Source organism: Camponotus floridanus, unplaced genomic scaffold (assembly GCF_003227725.1).
Source record: "Camponotus floridanus strain SB8 unplaced genomic scaffold, Cflo_v7.5 scaffold117, whole genome shotgun sequence".
Lineage (NCBI taxonomy): Eukaryota > Metazoa > Arthropoda > Insecta > Hymenoptera > Formicidae > Camponotus > Camponotus floridanus.
The window spans coordinates 382,782-403,091 of record NW_020229234.1 but is presented as its reverse complement, the minus strand read 5'-3'; the positions used below and the strand labels follow the sequence as shown (position 1 = coordinate 403,091).

Here is a 20,310-nt window from a genome sequence, read left to right as displayed (position 1 = left end):
TCCTTTATTCCCGAGGGATTCCTGAACACGAATTTATGGGCTCGGCTTGTGAGACAGTCTGCATGCCGGCTATAAAATGTGCAAACACCTCCGTGTGTTCTTCAAAGTGCGGTTTAAATGTCTAGCTCTTGAAGAGAAACTGACACGCTGTATGTATTTAAAACATTGTTGCTATAATATAAGGAGAATGGATATTTTGACAGCCTAAAGGAGCAGAGAATGAACGAGAACGATAAAATTTCTCAAAGTATTTATCGAGTGCTTTTCCCAACGAAGAGGATAAAAATTGTGAAAGAGAGAGAGAGAATATCACACGTGTATAGTTGATTTTTAAAATGTAAAATAAAATCAGCAACGTCTCCAAACATACTTGTTAATAATTTTGTGGATTTCGCGAGAAGGAAAATCGATATCCATCCATGGCGTTATAAATGCCGATACAAAATCGTCAACGGATCGCGATAAATCATTCACATTTCGTGATCGCAACGACACCTCGGTATCTTAACGCGGAGTCGTACAAAACTACTACTCGGCTCGATAAGACGCGATAAAGCCGATAAGGTGATACGAGACGGCACGCGACCACGCGACGTGTTTCTCGCACATGCACGTGCGGACGGTGAATGAGAGAAAAGAAGGAATGACTCGAGACATTTTAGCCACACCACACCACGATTATCATTGTCAACACATTTACATTCCTATCGAATGCAAAGCGCGACGATTTTCTATCACGACGAATATGGATGAGGTGAAATTGACGTCGCGAATGAAATATGCGAGCCTACGTAAGATATTGAAATTGAAAAGTAAGATTTTTTCGTGATAAAATATTGTATCTAGCAAAAGTGATGAGAAACGTCCTTTGAAAATTAAAAATTTGTCACCTATTTTTGTTCTTGCAAACAATTGGAAAGCGCATCCGACGTAATTATTCCATTTGTAAGAGATTGTACTGCTTCTCAGAGATTACATACGCTTTTCAATGTTCTCCAATTCCCGCGACACTTTTACGACACGCCGTGACACACGAGAATAAGATGCATAAAGATGGGATTAACCCAATTACAACAACTGTCGGATGAACAATGGAGTCGTGACTTTATCGGAGACTGTGTTTGCGCGCAAACAAAGAGGACGACCGTCGATGACGCGGAAACAACAACAAGACGAGAGAGACGAACGGAAATTTCGCTGCAGTTTCGACCAAGATTGCATCGTATGGTAAAAAGAGAAAGAGACGAAACGCGAGTATATATATATATATATTCTATTCTCGATCACGCCGTGACCCAGAGCTGACCCTTGAACCGCAACCGCGCTTTCCTCTATCGTACTTTGTTTGGATAAGCTCAAGAATCACGATCGTACGTTATCAGATATTATTCGATGAAATACGAATACTCGACTTAATTTTTAATTTAGCGATTAATTGATAATTTTAATGCAACGGCGTCGAAAAATGGAAGAAGGAGAAAATATTCCTCGAGGAAAAATAAATTTGAGAATTGGAAACGTGATTACGGTCATCACATAAACGCTAATATAAATTGTAATTAATGCCCGTAATTAATAATCCGGAATAAATATAATTAAAAGATGACACACCGCTAATAAAAAAATCTGACGGACACGCGCGCGTGTCAGCTATTAATTATTTCACGTAGAAAGCATCAGATTCATGTTAATGAGCGGTATATGGCTATATCGAATCAGACAAATGATCCTTTGTCTAATTAAATCCTTCGGGAAATATGGATTAAATGATCGATCGAATCGATCGAATTCAATCGCGACGCAAGGCAAAGCTTGCGAAAATACACATATGCCCATTCCTTGTCCAACAAAACTTTTTATGCTGATATAAAATAGCCGTAGTATGTATATTAGTTGATAATTTCAAGTTGGATATAAATACACGAATCTTGGAAGCGTCGCGCTTAATAAAAACTTGACATTAAAGTGACTCGTGTCAAACACAAGTTGAGATATTTTTCGCATTTCCATATACGTAAAAATATTATTTAAAAGGTTGTATTTTCAATTGTAATTGCGCCGTTTATTAACGAGATTAATAAACGTCGGTCAATTAGAAGCAGAGACGATCGAAAAATTCCGACTCTCTTTCGAAATACTAAATTAAGCTTTGCTTCAAAGTTAATGGGTAATAAAACGAAACACCCATAACAGCCGTTACAAAACGGCTGCTAAGTATCAGACTGCGACAGAGTCGACATGCTCGTCTCATCTTCTTTTCCCCGAAAGTCATTTGTATTTTTTTCTCGACGTCAAAAGGATTAACCGTTCTCACAAGAGAAATTTGATCGCTGTCATACATAGGTTAATCCTATATACTTGAGTTGACAGATGCATTACAATTTGAAAAATCGATTGCACGAAAGTAGATACCAAATACTATTTCGCAAAATTCATATTCGGTGTAAATATTGTATATGCGCGGTGTGTTTAATATACACGGAGGAGGGAGAATCATATTTAAAAATACACATTTATATATAACGCGATTTAAATATTTCGAGTCGAAAGTTTCAGTGTTTTTTTAAAAAGTAAAAAAATATCACTTATTAATTAACATGCAAAATTTTTAGCTAAAAAAACAAAAGTTATTTAAATTAATTTAATTTATAATATTCTCTCTCTTTCTCTTTTCGTAAAATGAAATATTTATATCACATTGAAAAGAATAAGCCATCAATAAGTTACGCAAGCATCAAAAAGGAAAAGTATTGAAAAAGTTGATGAAAGTAAGAATCATCGAATGAAAAGGTAGCCAAAGATTAATATATCGATCAGCAGATATACTCGCTCGCGGTCGGAATTAACAATTTACGATAAGTCGTTTCTCATCCGAGTTTGAGGAAAGCTCCTCGCGAGCGAGATGAAGACATCGAGATGTCTGCGCGGCAGAGAGAGGGAGGGGGCCACTAACCCCTATTTATCTCGAAAAGTCTCTCTTTTATCTCTCTCTCTCTCTCTCTCTCTCTTTGGCTTTATTATAAACAAATCTCGAGCCAGCTGATTTATAGGCTGTTTCTCGCTCTATTTAATCTAAATACCTATCGATATAACGAGTAGAGATCCATTCATTCCAAAGTTCCCGCGTTGCTACGCGAATGTCGATTGACTCTTCGAAGCGGAAAGATTCGCGATTAATTTCCACCACGATTATATCCTATGAAATCCTCAACGATAAAAAATTGAAAAATCTTATCATGTCGCTATCTCTTTCGAAAAATTCCATAGACAGTCACTTACTTTGTTTCCCCTAATGAAAGTTAATTATAAGACTATTGCAATTTTTTTTTTCTAGAAACATAACGTTTCTGTAGAAATTTCACAGGTTTTAAATTGACTGTTTTGCGCGGTTTTAATATAGCACCAGTTCAGGAAACACGAAACGGGCACAGTCCTCTTTGTGTATAAGATTCGGCGCAGGACATTCCGACGAAGGAAGGTAAGCAAATATTGAGTGCGGCGCGCGGAAAAGAAAAAAGACGCACGGTCGGGTCATTAGCGACGCCTTACAGAAATAAACAAAGTCGACCAGGTGAGAGAGAAGGTGCCATAAGTCGCCCGAGACGAGCCAGGATATTTGCCACTTTTTTTTCTTAATCGTCCTCGTACCACGCCTCGCTTGCTTTCCTTCGCTTTACGAACGGAGACGACGACAACTTTTCTTTTACAAATGGAAATCACTTGAGAACATTTGAAAGAAAAACGCTCGATTTAATAGTCGCGGAAAAAGTCTCGTTTGAAAATATCCAAGAAGAATACCGACGACGACAATACTTGAAAATATATATCGATTAGTAAGTAAAATGAAACCCGCAACTTTGGCGTACATTTATCGCTTTCAAATCTTTTCCTTTTTATAACAACAAATGCGTCTCTTACATGCGTCGTATACAGACGTACGTCTAATGTTTGTGCCTTTCACGTGGATGTCCGACTGGCTGCGACATTTCGTCGGGTCCGGAGGTTTGTCAGAGACAGGTTTCTTTCGGTCTCTCGCTCTCGGTGATGAGTTTCAGCCGTCACGAGCCGCGAAACAACGAAACACAGACAGCGTGGCGTAACGCGAGAAGGGCACAAATCGCGCCCAGCGGGGGTGTTTAAGAGTCTTTCCTCCCCTCCCCAGATATCGTCGCTCGCAATTGTAAGCGCCACTTTGCAAAAGTGACGATTTCTCGAGAGAACGTATCGTTGCAACGCGCAAGACAAATTGCCAAATTTTTGCTCGAAAGCGTTTTAAAGCTCGTGCACTTTTATGGTCGTGAAATTAAACCGCGAGGTGTCAGGTGTGAATGTTATTTATTTTGTCGATCGTCATTATCTATTCTTCTAGAGGCACTTTGGAACACTTCTGAGAGATTAATGATTCGTCGAATATTGTCGAGACGCGAGGTATCCTTTCGACAGCGCGCAATATTTTCCGAGCGTCTGTAAGAATCCAAAGTGCTCCGACTCTTGTTCACCCGTATCTTTATCCGTAGTGTTCGATGAGGGCGACGAAAACTTAACAGCTTGCTCGGGAGTCTGTTACGTTTTTAATGGCGCGCACCGGCCGACTATCGCGTTATCAGTGACTTTCAGGGACACGCCGCGATGGGTATCTCGAGTACCCCTACTTGCCGCTCCTGGATTTTTATGAACCGCGAAACATGTATGCGCAACGTCTCTTTATCATCGCGTTGCTGCTCCCATTCAATCATGATGCCTCGCTGCGTCTTAACGAGTCTTGTTTATAAATCGTCCGAGAGAGCACGAATATATGTGGAATCGAGATTTAAGAGCGAGAGCAAAGTGTCGCGTATCGAGCTCGAATATAAAACAAGGACAATTTTTCGCGACAAATTTCATCTCGGAAAATTCATTCCAACCGATCGTTGCGTTGAAACACGACACGCGGAGAAGCCGCTACTAATTTCGGGCCCTCGACGGAGGACGACGCAAAGAGTCGTCGAACTCGAGTTCTCTCACGAGTTCCCTCTGAAATTATCGTGTTCGAAAGAGGTCAATTTATATATCGATATTCTACGAGTCGTGCGTAACTCTATTTGGAAAAATGATGCTCCCGCTCACTACTCGAGCGGAGAAGAGAGAGACGGAGAGGAAAAAAGCAAAGAGACGATGATTACGAGGGAAGGATCGGTTTCGGAACGAAAAGAGAGCGGTAAATCAGTCATCGGGAGGTCATGGGTCGCGAACGGTGCCCTCCTATATGTATTCACATCTACGCGTAATAGGGTATTAGACCCCGAAGGGACTTTCGGTGCCCCAAAGTCGGAGATCGCAGCTGAGAATGAGAGACCCTTATTAGCTTGGCCAGATATTATTTTACGTCACTTTACGGCTCCGGAGTATATCAACGGGGTGGGGGGTTACCCCGTCAAGGGGGACGCTTGACAGTTTTCATTTCAAGAAATACGTCGTCCCCAAAAATATCACACCTGGGTACGATAATAATTAAAATAAACATAAACATGTACATAATAATTAAAAAAGAATTGAAAATGATAAAGATACATATGTAACAATAATTTAGGAGCAACATTTTCTCTCTCTCTCTCTCTCTCTCTGTATCTTTCATACTGGACATTAGTGAGAAAAGAATTATTCGTATCGTTATCTGATAAAATTATTATTATTTTTATTATTAAAATCTGAAGAATCTATATAAAAAAAAATTCAAATTTACCGGATGTGTAGAGAATTTGGATGATAAATGGATAATTTATTGCCATGAAATATGCATCTTGGAAAATTCTTTCGAATAACGCAAATACTTGTTTTGGACAATGTAAACACGTGTTATTGTAGTTGCTCGTGCAAAGTAATCGGCTCTCGGTTCGGAAGACAAAATTTTTCAGTTATTTCTCGGTTAAATGAAGGATCGAACAACTTTTTACGTGGACACTTTATTCTTTTGACATCCGTCGTCGCGATGAATCGTGCCAGGAATAGAACACCTGTCCATCCAGTGCACAGCTCGACGAAAACAAATATATACACTGACTTGAAAAACTAAAGCATTCCAAAATTTCCTCGAAAAAGCTCCTCTGTTTTCCCATAAACACCATTTCGTATTTGTCGTCTTTGGCAAAAAGATGAATACGCATTTTTGAAAGATAATTTTTAACTTTTGGACAACGGATATCGAGTGCTCTTTTCTTCGAATGCTTGACGCGCGATATAAATTCTCAAAGACATTACATTAAATCTAACAACTTGTAATTAATGTCATTGTACTTTTAATAAAAAGACAGCTAATTTAATAATAAGACATTGTATGTCTCTATTATTAGAGATAAATTTAACGCTGGCTAATTGCCAACTGAAAACCAAATGCTTGTTGCATCTATTTAATTTGAAACCACCGTATCGGTTTTCAAAATATCGACGTGGATAAGAAATTTCGTAGGGCGAAAGAACGAGTGTGGCAAAAGGGTACTCTCGGGACTTGGCGCAGGGAGGCAAAGGAGAGCGAGAGAAAGAGACGCACAGAGAGGAACATGTTTGCGTCGCAAACAGTCGGGCAGGTTTACGGTACTTGCCGGCCTGCCAGCAGCTCTGACGTCACATCCTGCGCGGGCGGACATCCGGTTTCGCTGCCGGACTCTTGCCCCAGAGCGATAACAAAATCTATGCTTGTTAAAAAAAAAGGAAAGAGACAAAGAAAAAGAGGGGAGCACCTCCGCGCGATCCATCCCACTCTATATAATAATCCTTCGATTCGGCTATAAGATTCGGTGCTAATTATACAACAGGGACCAGGGTCTTTTTAATAGCAATTATTAAAAACAATTTTTTTAGCGATATAAATAACACGTGCCAATGAAATGATTGTTTTCAAGATTCTTCTCTCGAGGAAATAATATTTAACAGTACCTGGATTTCGCGTACTTTTTCTACGACACAGGTTAGCGTTCCTCTCGTGGGAAATTCGCAAGGATACTCCCACGATCGGGACAGGAAATCGTGACGCGTTTATTTATCAAACACGGTTGTACCGAACGCGTTACGCATTTCTGGTCAAACGGGTCTGACGGGGCCCCGTTCTCGTTGGGCTTTGCCGGGCGTTAACCGTGCTCGTCGCTTTTTGCGCGCGCGGCAACGACGAAAACATAACAATTAGGGGCCCGTATTATCGCCGGGATAACGCGCGTCCCCGTTGAACGTGTCTTCCGCGTCGTTCCGCGTCGTTCCGCGAACGTTCGCGAAACCCCACGGATCGACCGACAGAGATAATCCGTTCAGTGTTTTACGACCGCGCGCATTTAGGCCATTTAACGTTCTCTCCTTTTCTTTTTTTCTCTTTAACGACTGGGAGAAGCAGGTTTCGATAATAATCTACGACAATATTTTTCACGAACATTTTCGAGAAATTTATCAAGCTTAACGTCACGCGCAAACTTTTTCATCGAGCTTTCGTAGAACAATATGAACATTGACACTCTATCTTAATACTCGTGTGACCCTCCGTTGGAAAGGATTACGTTGGCGAGGATTAGCCTACGACGTAGGTTCGATCCTTTACGAGGAGTCTTTCAGCCGTTTCGTTCGTTTATGAACGTACAAAGTTTACAGTTTACCCAAACTGAAAGCGACGTCAAATCCTCTTTTCTCTCTCGAAAAGGGCGACGAGATATTTATTCCATTATTGATTTACCAAATATTTGTCCCAATAATTGTTTTTACGACGGTCCTTTGTTGCGGGGGATTAAAAATTTACGAATCCCTCGTCAAATACGTGACGATGGACGCGCGCGGCCCATTGGCCGGCCACAAACGACGAAAGGAAATCTACGTCGCGATCTACTCGGCAATAAACTCGGCATTAAAACTACACGCTGCAAATAGGTCATGTCGGGCGAGATGACTCCTCGAGTGTAATTTTGATTCGAGCTTTACGATATGCAATGGAAAATTCTACTCCTTTCATCTTATTATTCTTTATTTCAATTATGAAATTTTCAATATGTACCGCATCGCGAATCGCACAAATGTATATACGAATCGATGAGTCATGCTCCGCTTCTCCCTCAGCTTGAGCAAAGTATAGATGCTCTCCGCGCTTACAAGCTTCGTTTATTCCACGCCGATCTACCGATAATTAATATAATCGTTAATACGTATATAATCGTATGTTATCGTATTTCAGGTGTCGATGCAACCTCCATTAAAATCATTTTTCCTAAAGAGGAAAATCGAAATTGAAAAATTACATGTGTCGCGTTGTTCACGCCACGAGTCACAGATGGCATTAGTTCGCAGAATAGCGTGCATCACGCGTATACGCGTGCGTATATACGTGTCGCGTCGACGTTGCGTTCGCGCGACGCGTACGCGACGCGTGCGTATGTGACCTACGGTTGTTAATCCTTTGCGGTTGCGAAAACTTTCCCTTTAGAAAATAATAAGTATTCATTTTTACCTATATATATATATATATATTTTTTTTAATTTTAATTTTATTTTCAATTACAGCGCGATAATTATTTATTATAAGATGGTACTTTGACAAAATCGCGCGCGTAAAAGATGTTTCGTGCCGTGTACATATTGGTTCCCCTTGAAATAATCGTAAAACAATTATTATCTACCAAATGTATATAAATGTTGAAAAATACTCTACATTTCTCACGACGATATAAAACTATTATTTTTATCGCATCGTTTATACTTGGAGATATTTTTATTATTAGATAGAGCCTTTTTCTCGCGATCCGCGCGTATCGACGAATCGACAAAATCGAAAATCGTAACGCTCATGTAAATGCAAAACAGGAAACAAGGAGAAAGAGGGAGAAGGAGCAGGCGCTTATTTTCCCATTGAAACGATCCGTATTTCTCGCATTAATTACTACTGCAAGTCGATCGCCTTTACACTGGTATTACACGCGGAACAATTGCGAGAGTCACGACGTTTCCTTATGGGACCCATAAAACATTGCACGGCAGTTTGTTATAATACCTCTGCTGCTTTCCCGCGTCCTTCTCCCTCGGATTTACCGTCACCTTCGTCTTCTCCCGCATCAGCGATTCTCATTTCGTCGACGATGCGACGGTGATTTTAATAATAATCCCGCGTCCCATTTTTTAACAATGTTTTCATTATCGCGGGTTAAAAGTAAACAAACGCGACCATTTCTTTTACGCGCGCGATATTATTTCCGAAACAAGTTTCGCCCTTTCGCCGAACATTCTTCTAAATAGATCGATCAAATGCTCCTCCAAGATGCGCAAAGTTTGAAAATGAGAGTCTTTCTTTGAGTGACTTTTGTTTTTTCATGTTCTTGTTTATCGTGAAACGCGCATCGTCAATGGCGCATCACAGACGTTTCTTAATGACTGGTTAACATCCCTGCGTGCAACAGAAACGTCGGCTCGCAATGCGGTACGAGAGATTGCCGATGTGTTTTGACAGACCGTATACGTCTGGCACACGCTGCCGATAACCATTCGACTCTATTGGGGGCGTTTTCGGGGCGGTTTTAATTCCTCGGGGACCCGGCGCAATATGAATAACACGTGTCAATAAAAGTAGTTGCGCATGTTCCGAACAAGTTTTGTCCCATATATATTAATTTACTCACATGCATTATATTAATAAAAAATACAATATTATATATTTATTCTAGTTTTTCTAATCTCAATCTTATTTTCAAAAATTAATAATTTCATATTTCGGTCGAAATATATGTGTCTAAAGCCCTTTATTTGCATAAAAAAATATGAAATATTAAAGATATTTTAATTTAGACCAGAAGAAAGGAGATTTTTTTTACATGTCATATATAGTTGATGGAAAAAATCTTTCCTCATATTTCTAATGACCGGTCGTTCGACAAACCGTTTCTTTCCATAGGCTCGGGATATTTTTAGCCGAAAAAAAGGAAAGGATTGTTTTGCCAATCGATTATACGACGTGCCCCGAGCCGAGAGCAAAAGTTTTCACAAGGGACCTGTTTAGATCCTCGAAGGATGGTTCGCACACTTTATCTTTAGTAAACATCCATTATGAATGCTTCCCGATATAATATACTCCGAGTGTGTATACAATGGGTAAAACAAATGTATCCGTGCACACATTATTTTTTTGGGAAATAACTTTTCGAGGAAAAGAAATATATCAGCCAATGGTTTTCTCTATACAAAAATATCGAGTTGTTCTTTCAGTTTCTCAACAGTTTCTTTTCTATAATTGTTTATCGAATTATATTAAATATAATTATAAGAAAAAAACCATATTTTTTTCTAACGAAAATCTCTTAATGTCGTCTTAATAATCGTGGCATAAATGCGACTAAAAAAAGAAGAGAAGAAAAGGGAAAAGAGAAAAAAGGAGACAAAAGGGAAAAGGGGGAAAAATTGGCAACAAAATCGGTTCTCGGCGATGCAGTCCACGTTTTCATTAGCATAAGCCGCGAACGTAACGTTCGCAAAGTGGGCCGAGTAGACGTCGACGAGGTACGTTTTGCGCGCGATAAAACCCGCATAGGGGGGCAGCATTCGACGTTTCCGCTCCACTTGTATTATATGGGAAAAGAACCGTCTTTTCACCTTTCGCTCTTATCATCGGTCGCACCCCCGCACGAACCACGCGGGTTGCTCAGCTGTCTGTCCTTGGAAAAAAAATGAAAACCATGGGTTTGGACAAGATTTATGCACCCCCCCCCCTCCTCCCGTAAAATGCAACCTACCCAGGTGCGAGACTAAACCGACAAAGCCGTCAAAGCGCGACCACCCTCCAACGATGAATAAAAGGAATATGTGTAAGCTCTATCCTCTTTCAAATTCAACTTTTCCTTTTGCATCTCGAAAATTTGTCTCCGAAGAATATATCTTGTACAGATGTACGTTTTATTCAACGATTTTTTTCGTAATATAACATGTAGAGTTATTATACTTACGTGTATTTACGTCAATAATTTTATACGCTAAAATTTTACAAGCCGATAATTAAACTAGCACGATCGAAAGTTATCGAATTTGAGCGCGTTTCGATCAACGCAACCGATTTAGCGATGAGAGACCGAGATTGCAAATTCTCTCTCGCAATCAAGAGATAATCCGAATTCTCCCGATGAGCTCTTACGTAGCTCTTACGACAGGCGTTATCGTCATATTGACCCGATTAGAGAACATTTCGTGACGTCATTATCGTCAGGAGAGAAGCACGAGAGAGCCTGCATCTCGCAAAGGTGCAGAGAAGGGATGTTAACAATGCAGCGGTTATCTCCGCGTCCTTGGCTAATCTCTCTGCCGCAAGAGAGATTACCCTATCGGAGCGCGAGTTATATACCACGCTCGCTCTCTCTCTCTCTCTCTCTCTCTCTCTCTCATACGTTATTCGACACGCGCGATTATCGCTCTAAGGACCACCTTCCTTCTCGCTCGAGTGAACGAGAAAGCTCGGCATCCTTGGGCGACGTCTACGATCTCTAATTTCTCAGCGTCCACATGGAGATTTCAAGAGCGAGCAACATTGCAAGACCCTCCAAAAAAAATAATATGCGCGACAAGAAAAAGCGAACCGCGAAGAAGAGGAGAGAGAGAGAGAGGGAGAAGGATAATTTAATCACACATTTCGAGCTCGTCCAATTCTTCGCACGCCACAGCATCATTTTCCTTCTTTCGCTTCCTCCTTCTTGCTTTGCATACGCGTCGCGCGCGCATTTATGCGGCTACGCGTAGAAACGTATGCGTGCGTATGCGTGCATTTGTAGGAACCGTAAATGCGTGACGATGCGTTACATCGGGGCCGCGTTGCGAAGCGCTATCGCAACGCGGCGACCGCCGGCCCGATACCTTATCTCAACTAGTTGCAAGCCGACAGAGGCTCTCAACCAGCCGAGTCTCTAGCTCGGCTAGCTCTCCCGCGCATACGCATGTAAGAGAGACATTCGCGATATATCTCTTTTCTCGAATGAAACAATTTCAATCAAATTATATATTGCAGTGTTTAGGATTAATTACAGAGATATTTAAACTTTGAACTTTTTCATTACCCTCGACCGCTTCAAGTTTGTGGAGTGAGAAGAGAGACTTTTGGCGACACCACCGTTTCATCCGCGTACGGGATTTATGATATCTGTTCTTCGCGTTCAGAAACGATCGACGTTAAAGCTTCCGGATGAGGGATTGGTTGCGAGAATCGACGTTCCACGGGCGTACACGCGATCCGTAAACAGAGTATACGGATCGGTATGAGGAATCGTGTCGGATGTCGGGGAACCCGAAGAGATTCTTATCTAAGTGATAATATACCCCCTCGGCATCTACGCGCGATTCATTAGGCTCGTCGCTTTCTGTCACCCGCTCGATCGTCCCGTGCATTCTAAAGTCTGTAATAAAACTATTCAAACGGACAAGTGGAATATATAATAAATATATTACTTTGACAGCAAACAAGTTGTAGAAAAACTATATCGCATTTCACGACCGGAGATCTTCTCGGCAAAGCTGCGGTCGATCCTTTGTTAAGGATTTGTCTAAGGATTTGTATAATCCTCAATTATATTTCCATTATTTTCGTAATGAAAAGAATCAAGTCTCGGCAGAAATTCGGGCGAAAAATTAGCTCGTTGAGAAAACTCGAAGCCTCGACTCTGCATCCATAAACATATCGATACACTCGCCGGCAGTCTCGGTTTATAGAAAACGCATCGACTCCATAAAAGCGACCACTACAGCCAGCCATCCAACTACGTGCGGTAGCTGCGACTACTCGCTTTATTCCTCGGCACGCCAGTAAATCACGGCGCAATAATACCCGGCGCGCGGACGTAACGGTGAATACATGGCTCGCCGAGAAGTAATAAATGGAATCAGCTGTGGTACACATTTTTCCAAAGGGAGAACAAAATCGGCAATCTTGGCGTCGTTCGTGTCGGACGACTTCTTACATCTACAACAGCCACAGAGAGAGAGAGAGAGAGAGGGGGGGGGGGAATAAAATAAAATACGCGCGTTCGAGGGAGGTTCGACAAAGTTCTCCCCGACAGTCTCCAAAACGACATCTCCGTGACGGAGGCTGGAGATGAACGCGTGCGCGCGTTCCGCCGTACGCGGCACAAAGATGCGCACTGCGCGTCGCCTCGAGTCCAGGTTTCGTCAGGCACCGGTATATCGTGAGATAAGTCCTATCGCTCGCGCTCGCGGCTGGTACCGGGGCCCGATAGAGAGCCACCCACCATTTCGCGCGGCACGATAGAAACCCAGTGCACGCGGGCCGAACCATCGTCGTTTAGTCGTTCTCTGTGTGCGCATTATCACGCGCTCGGCACGCATTTCGTGAAATCAGTCGAGCCGCGTCTCGGACCGTGTCTCGGATGGAAAAAGAGCCTTTTTTTTTCTTCTCTCCGATAGCTTCATGTTATCAAAGATTGGCGAGATAATTAGTCTCATCTCTGCGAGGGGGAAATGGGGGAGGGGAAGACTAATCTTCAATCGCAAAAATCCGCAATGATTGGAAGAACTCCCGACTTTTGGTCGGAAACCGAGAAACGCGATCTTGGACTCGTGAGGGAGGGAGGGAGAGGGAGGGAGAGAGAGAGAGAGAGAGTGCGTAGGAGAAACGGCACAAGATGCTTGCGAAACGTCGCGAGACGTGCCCCGGAATTGTGTCGCTGAATTTTGCTTTCCGGAGAAAATGCCGCGTCTGGTGAAATTACGTGCGTGGATCGAGGTTGTCGAGGAACGACGACAACAGCGGAATGAGATTTCTTTTCGTCTAGACTAGAATCGGGAAATGTGATACATGTATGATATATATATATATATATATATATATATATATATATATATATAGGTATATACATACATACATATATATATATATATATATATATATATATGTATATATGTATATATGCATATATGCATATACGTGTAATTCTTTCGTAGAAAAAAATTGGAGATGCAGTTCTTCTCGATGCTCGATAACGGTATCGTTGCGTCTTCCTGTATCGATACCATTACGTATTATTGTTGTTTGTTAGATATCATGTTCCATATCCGGAAATGAATCGACGACCGAAGCCAAACGCTCCAAAGGAACACGCTCTATTAAACGGAGTAATCGGTAAAAATTTCATCGTTTAAAGCAGCGATACAAGATTTCATCAAAGATCGCTAAATATCTCATTGCTGAAAATATTCACACTTTGCTCTTGCGTCTCTTGTGCTCTTGTTCCACGATTATTCATCATATATATTTGTAACATGTTTTAAAGTTTCTTCCATTTATTTCTGATTATTATTGCTATTTTTAAAACCTTCGTACGTATCTGGATTAAAACATACGTATGTGTAGCAAACATTTAAATTTAAAATCATATACACTTTTTTACTCTCGAGATGCGATAAACCCAAATTTATCTCACAATATTATACTGTAACGTATATATATATATATATATATATATATATATATATATATATATATGTGATAGATTTTTAAATATCGATCGATTGAGAGAAACTATCATTGATAGATTCTTTCGGTGAGATTTCATTGATTTGCCATATTTACAGAAATCATCCGTGATTATTATTCCTTGTGCTTTTCAATAATAATATAGAAATTTTCCATTTACGAAAGGAAATAGAGCTAAACTCATCATATTTGCCGTATCGTATTTTCACTAAAGATGAAGCAGATGTGGTTACATTTATTTCCTGCGCCATGTTATCATCTTGGCCTGCATTACGAAATAGCCAGCTTATCGATCACGCATACAGTTAAAGTTACTTTTCCATTGCGCGAGAAATAACGCGGCATAAGTGGAATTTATTTTCTACTTATTTATCATAAAATATAATTACTAGAAAATTAAAAAGAAAAAGAAAAAATCGATAAAATATATAGTCGGTCGAAATCATTTTCCTTAAATTTAATGTCACAAAATAAATAAGAATATATAATTAAATTATACAATTAAAGAGAAATAAATAAGAATATAATTACTTGGAAATTAATTAGAAAACCGATAGAATTGGTCGAAATAATTGTCTCTAAATTCAAAAATTAAGGAAAAAGAATACAACCACGTATTATGCTCTCCGTGTTGGAATAATAATACAGAGATATTTTTACCTCGGATGTACGAACAATTTCAGAGATTTACAGATTCGTTTTTTTACAATATACTCGCGCGAGAAATTGCCGATTCAACACGCGTGCAAAATGCTCGCGAAATATTCCGCCGTTTCTCGATTACGCGCACAAGCGTGCAGGTCGTTAAATACGATCGTACGATAACCTTGAGCGGAAAAACGTCGCGTATTCCACTTGGACGACAGCTATTTTTTTATCGCAAATTATTGTCGCTGCGCGACAAACAAATTGTACGTTTTGGAATTGAAAGAATTGCCAAACAGTAAAGGTCGCGCGGAGAAAATTTTAACGAGCTTATATCTATCTTGAAATAATCATCGGCGCCGTGTGCCCTCCCGACACCCGGTATACCTTATATGACATATAGCTCTCGCGCGTATGTATGTACCCGTTCCCGTAGCCGGTCGCTGCATCGTCGAATGCGACGCGACGACCCGCGCGACGTGTTTTGTACTTGCACGAACTCCGGGACGCGAGAGCCGTTTCAGGAAACTCGAAAACAATGCCTACTGCCGTCGGCTCCAAATGACGCGCAACCTGCGACCTGTCGTGCGGAGCACCTCTCGCTCTTGCTCACCTCTCACACAAGCCTGCCTCCCTCCCTGCCTCCCTCCCTCCCTCTCTCGCTTCTAATGTTTCTACTTTTAATTTAGCTACGGAGAAATTATTATCGAGCCGTCGCATTAATTCATATTTCGATTATCTTCTCGACCGCTTCTGGACATGCCTAATCTAATCGGAAGTCTAGATATCTCTCTCTCTCTCTCTCTCTCTCTCTCTCTCTCTCTCTCTCTCATTTCCAAAGAACCGTCTTATATCTACGCTTTTTATAAATGGAGATTTATGAACGTGACTATCGAGTTTCTTTCTTTTTCAGTCTTGAATAAAATCTACCTGTTTCAAATAGAGATTTCTTTTTAAACGGTCCGATAATAAACTCTTCAATTCTGAATACAGAATTATCCACTATATTTTTATACATAGTTTATGAAATTAATATTAACAGAGATATATTCTTTTATTTCCCTTCTCATTTTCTTTCACTTGTATTTTCATTTTTCCATCTTCAATTAATTGCAAATATTTATACATATATCGTATACGATCGTTTATAAAATTTTCTCTTCCGACAGTCACGCGGTATCATTAAAATATGAATAGCAAAATAAGCTTACATGGTTATTCCCAACTAGCTACTTAACGGCGATGGTTCAGTTATATATTAGCTGAACCTTACGTAACGAGGAGTGTGTCGTCAAATTTCCATATGGTAAATCGATTCCTTGAACTAAATGACGCGACTAGCGATTCTCGGCGGTCAAAATAAGCTGTCAAAAAGTAATAATTAACTCTTCATAAAACGTCAATCTTCTCCCTACATTTTATAAAGTCATTATTTTAACCTAATGACATAATTACTTTATTTTCTCGAGCCTCAAGAGAACGCCTCGAAGAGAGTGAAAATTTGCAGTTAAAAAATACAGAACATTATGAAATAAAATACAGATTTTCTTTTTAACGTAGAAATATGATTGCAAATATTAATAACGCAAAGGTTTCTGTTCTTCAAACTTTTGTCCTCTTGCTGATTCGTACTTTTAAAAAATTTACAATGGAAAACATTTTTCTCCTCTTACTAACGCGAAGAGAATTATAATGCAATACTCCGGGGATTCGAGCTTCTCCGACAAATTTCTTGGTCTTTTTCCTCTTCCGAAAATATGCGTTTAAAGGTGTTTTGTGTAAAATATAGCATTACCTTTTAGTCTCCATTACGAGCACCATAACAGCCGTATCCGTATTGTTGTGGATTCCTCGATGTGAGTGAGGGAATAGCGTCTCGTAGGGCAGACAGCGAGCGAGCTGTCTTAAATTATGGTCGCATGATAAGACAGACGTTGAAAAATATAGTCGGGAATGAGACCATTTCCACTCTCTAAATTTCTTAGAGTGAAAATGCACTTGAAAAACTGAGTGACTGGTCACTCTAGTTGGAATGACTTTTCACTCATAGGAGTGAATTCTTCTCACTTTTTGTTGTAGAGTAAAAAATTCACCCTGCAAAATGTAGAGTAAAGTATGTATACTCTACTTTGTAGAGTGAATATTTTCACTCTGTATAGAGTGCAAATTTTTACATGAAGAGTGAGTAAAGCGCATAATACGTTACGTTCAGAATTAAACAGTTCACTTTTGTGAAAAGTGAATGTTCACTAATTATTTGTGAGTGGCAGTATTTTCACTATCACTTGTAGTGAATATTCATTCGTTTGGAGTAGGATTTCACTCGAAGAAATTTAGAGAGCATGGGGCAAAACATTTCGGTGCTCGAATTCCGGAGATAGGTGCGGTATGGTCACTATGTAATCTTTTTTCGAAAAACTACCATGTTACCCAAAAATAATCCGAGCGCGATTCCAAATATCTACGTTTAAATATCTACGTTTGCGCGTGTGCGTGCGTGTGTATTTTTTAATTAGAAATGACTTGCAAATTATTATGATACGTATAGAAAAAGAAATTGCAATTAATTAATTAAATTAATAATACGAATGCAATGCATAGCGTATATAGAGAAAGATAATTAAATAATTAAATAATTTTTATCAAACGTCATCGCGCAAAAGTAGTATATCGATAGAGATAATTTTATGCTACGATTATAAGATTTACGAATTGGAATTAATTAGATAATAATGTAATTTCCAACTCGATGCGCGTCTCGTGCAATGTCAATTTATAAGAGATCGGCATGTAAAGAAAATTCGCGGACGTAATCAGCTGGAATGGCAACGAGCGAGGTGAGAGAGTCGGTTAGCGAGCAAATTTAAATGAAGGCGGAGCAAACTAGTAGGAAGAGCTCGATTCCACATAACGGACCATTCGCCTTCCACTGTAGCGGCCATTTTGGAGCATCCATAACATACCATCTTCCCATATATAAACCCATCATCTTTTCCATCACCTTTCCATCTCTATAATCTTGGACGTCTCGATGTAATCGCGATGTAATATCGCGTCAATTCCGATAACGCGATCAAACCATCTAGTCGTTACCGCGTAAGGCAGACTCTCCTTTACGAAAAATCCTAACGAAAAATTATTACATACGTAACTAATTGTAATTGTAATTTGCAAGATATATATCGCTCCCTTCGTCATCGTGATAATTAGCAAAAGCTCTCTATTCACATTCTATCCATTATTCTTTATTACTTGTGAATAGAATCCGAAACAAAATAAGAATACAATAATTAGTTGGATTAAACGTTGAGTGTACACACACACACAACGTAAAACACAATATATCGGCGTCACAACGTCGGAGCAAAGATTTTATTAATAGGAAGAGAGCAAAGGCTAACGAAGGAAAACAAGGACGGAAAGAGAGTGAAATTCGGTGGAACGGCGATAGTTCTTGGTATACTCGCCCCATATGACCATTGAACTATGATGTAAGAAACTGTTTGTGGATAGAAAACGTTCGATAATGGATGGACTTGGATCCTTCATTTATACATATATTTGTAGAGCGCAAAATACACATCATAAATCTATAGTGAAATTATATATTGAATATTATTACGTAAACGTATATATTGCTCGCACGGTCGATTCGCAAGTAAAAAGATCACGCGGTATTCTTTTCGTTAATATATCATTTACGTTATTAATGCAAAAATGTAAAAGTGCACGCGCGCTCTACGCACATATATTTCATCGAATCTCTCCTGTCATTGTTGATGCAAGTTAACTTTTAAAATTGTACACGTACGTACGCAAGTATGCGAGTTGCATATACGCATGCGAAAGGATCTCTACAAAAAGAGAAAGCAAAACGGCGGCAGACGGATTATCGACAATGAAACGTGAATCACATTGCGACTAGGCACAATCGGATATATTATTATTAGATTAATTTTTATTTACGTTTATTTACGCCTCGATATTCTAATAACATGACATGATAATGCGATAACTCGCTCGCTCGCTCGTTCAGTAATTAAGATAGAGACGCGTATCGGTTATTCGGTAATTACAAGAGATACGTTGTATTATCCGCTCTGTGACATGCGATATGTGCAAAATTGCAAGTGTCACGTCTCGGTGGGGGAGAGAGGAGGGGGGCGGGAGGGATGGAAGAGATGATAAAACGTCCGCAAAATGATAAGGACCAATAACACAGTGGCATTTACTTCATCCGGGTTAACGATGTCGTCTAGCGAAAGAGGAATTTTATTGTGGACAAAAAATTCTTATCGCGAGAAGAAATGCTGTTTATGTCAAAAGTAACTCAAAGTAAACTCTCGGTTGTTGAGTAACTTTAAAGATTAATAATGCTCATTTATTTTGGTTCACTTGTATTTTTAGCGATTATTTTCTCTTTTTTGTAAAATTACACATGCAAAAAATATATACACTTATCTTATTTAATGTATATATATATATATATATATATATATGCATATACAATTATTTTAAATTTTTGTGTACAACAACGCGCTAAAAATATTCCGATCATCTCTGACAGATTTCAAGATGCGTAACGTTAAATTCCATCAACGACATTCCGCGCGGTCGCGGTTGTTTGATTTACCAGCATGCACGGATGTGGTCTGGCACTGCATCCGCACTTCTTTCTTTTTCTACATTAAACCAACATAAAGCCGCCCCCCTTCGCCCTTCCGATAACAATCGGAAAATAAAGATTTCTCTATGTGTGCCGAGATATTACTTTCAGGTCCCTTTCAGTCGCGTTTTATCAAACATGCAAATCGATCGGCATCGCGTAAAGTCAAGACCAAGAAAACGAACGGTTCCCGAGGGGAATCGTAAACATGTACTCGAATAATGGCTATATACGAAGAGTGCACTGTTATCAAACAATTAATGTGGCCCGTGCGCAAAGTTATCACTTTAATATATACAATAACTTGAATCGATTCATCTTTTCCTTACTCGATTTCCTTTGCTGTTGAGTGAAGCTAATTTTTCGTCAACTTAAATATTTGTATTTAACAACATATACGTATTTAACTACAAATTATACAATATAGTGCGTCTATTTCTAATTCTTTTTTCAAGTTCACTCTGTGATATAAGAGTCGATGTATCCAACGAATAGAGCAAATGCGATGGAAGATGACGCCAACGACTACCACTAC

At 39.8% G+C, this 20,310-nt stretch overlaps 1 protein-coding gene across 6 annotated transcripts in view; it reads right to left on the bottom strand.

Annotated features, from left to right (window-relative positions):
• LOC105248145 (centrosomal and chromosomal factor) overlaps positions 1-20,310 on the bottom strand; it is a 57,041-nt gene that overhangs the window by 31,377 nt on the left and 5,354 nt on the right. The window contains exon 1 of one of the 6 annotated variants that reach the window (XM_020026516.2): positions 891-1,058. The exons of the other annotated variants lie outside the window; for them this stretch is intronic. The gene's annotated coding sequence lies outside the window, so the exon portion shown is untranslated. Of the gene's footprint in view, positions 1-890; positions 1,059-20,310 lie in introns of those variants that run through there. 6 annotated transcript variants of the gene reach the window in all.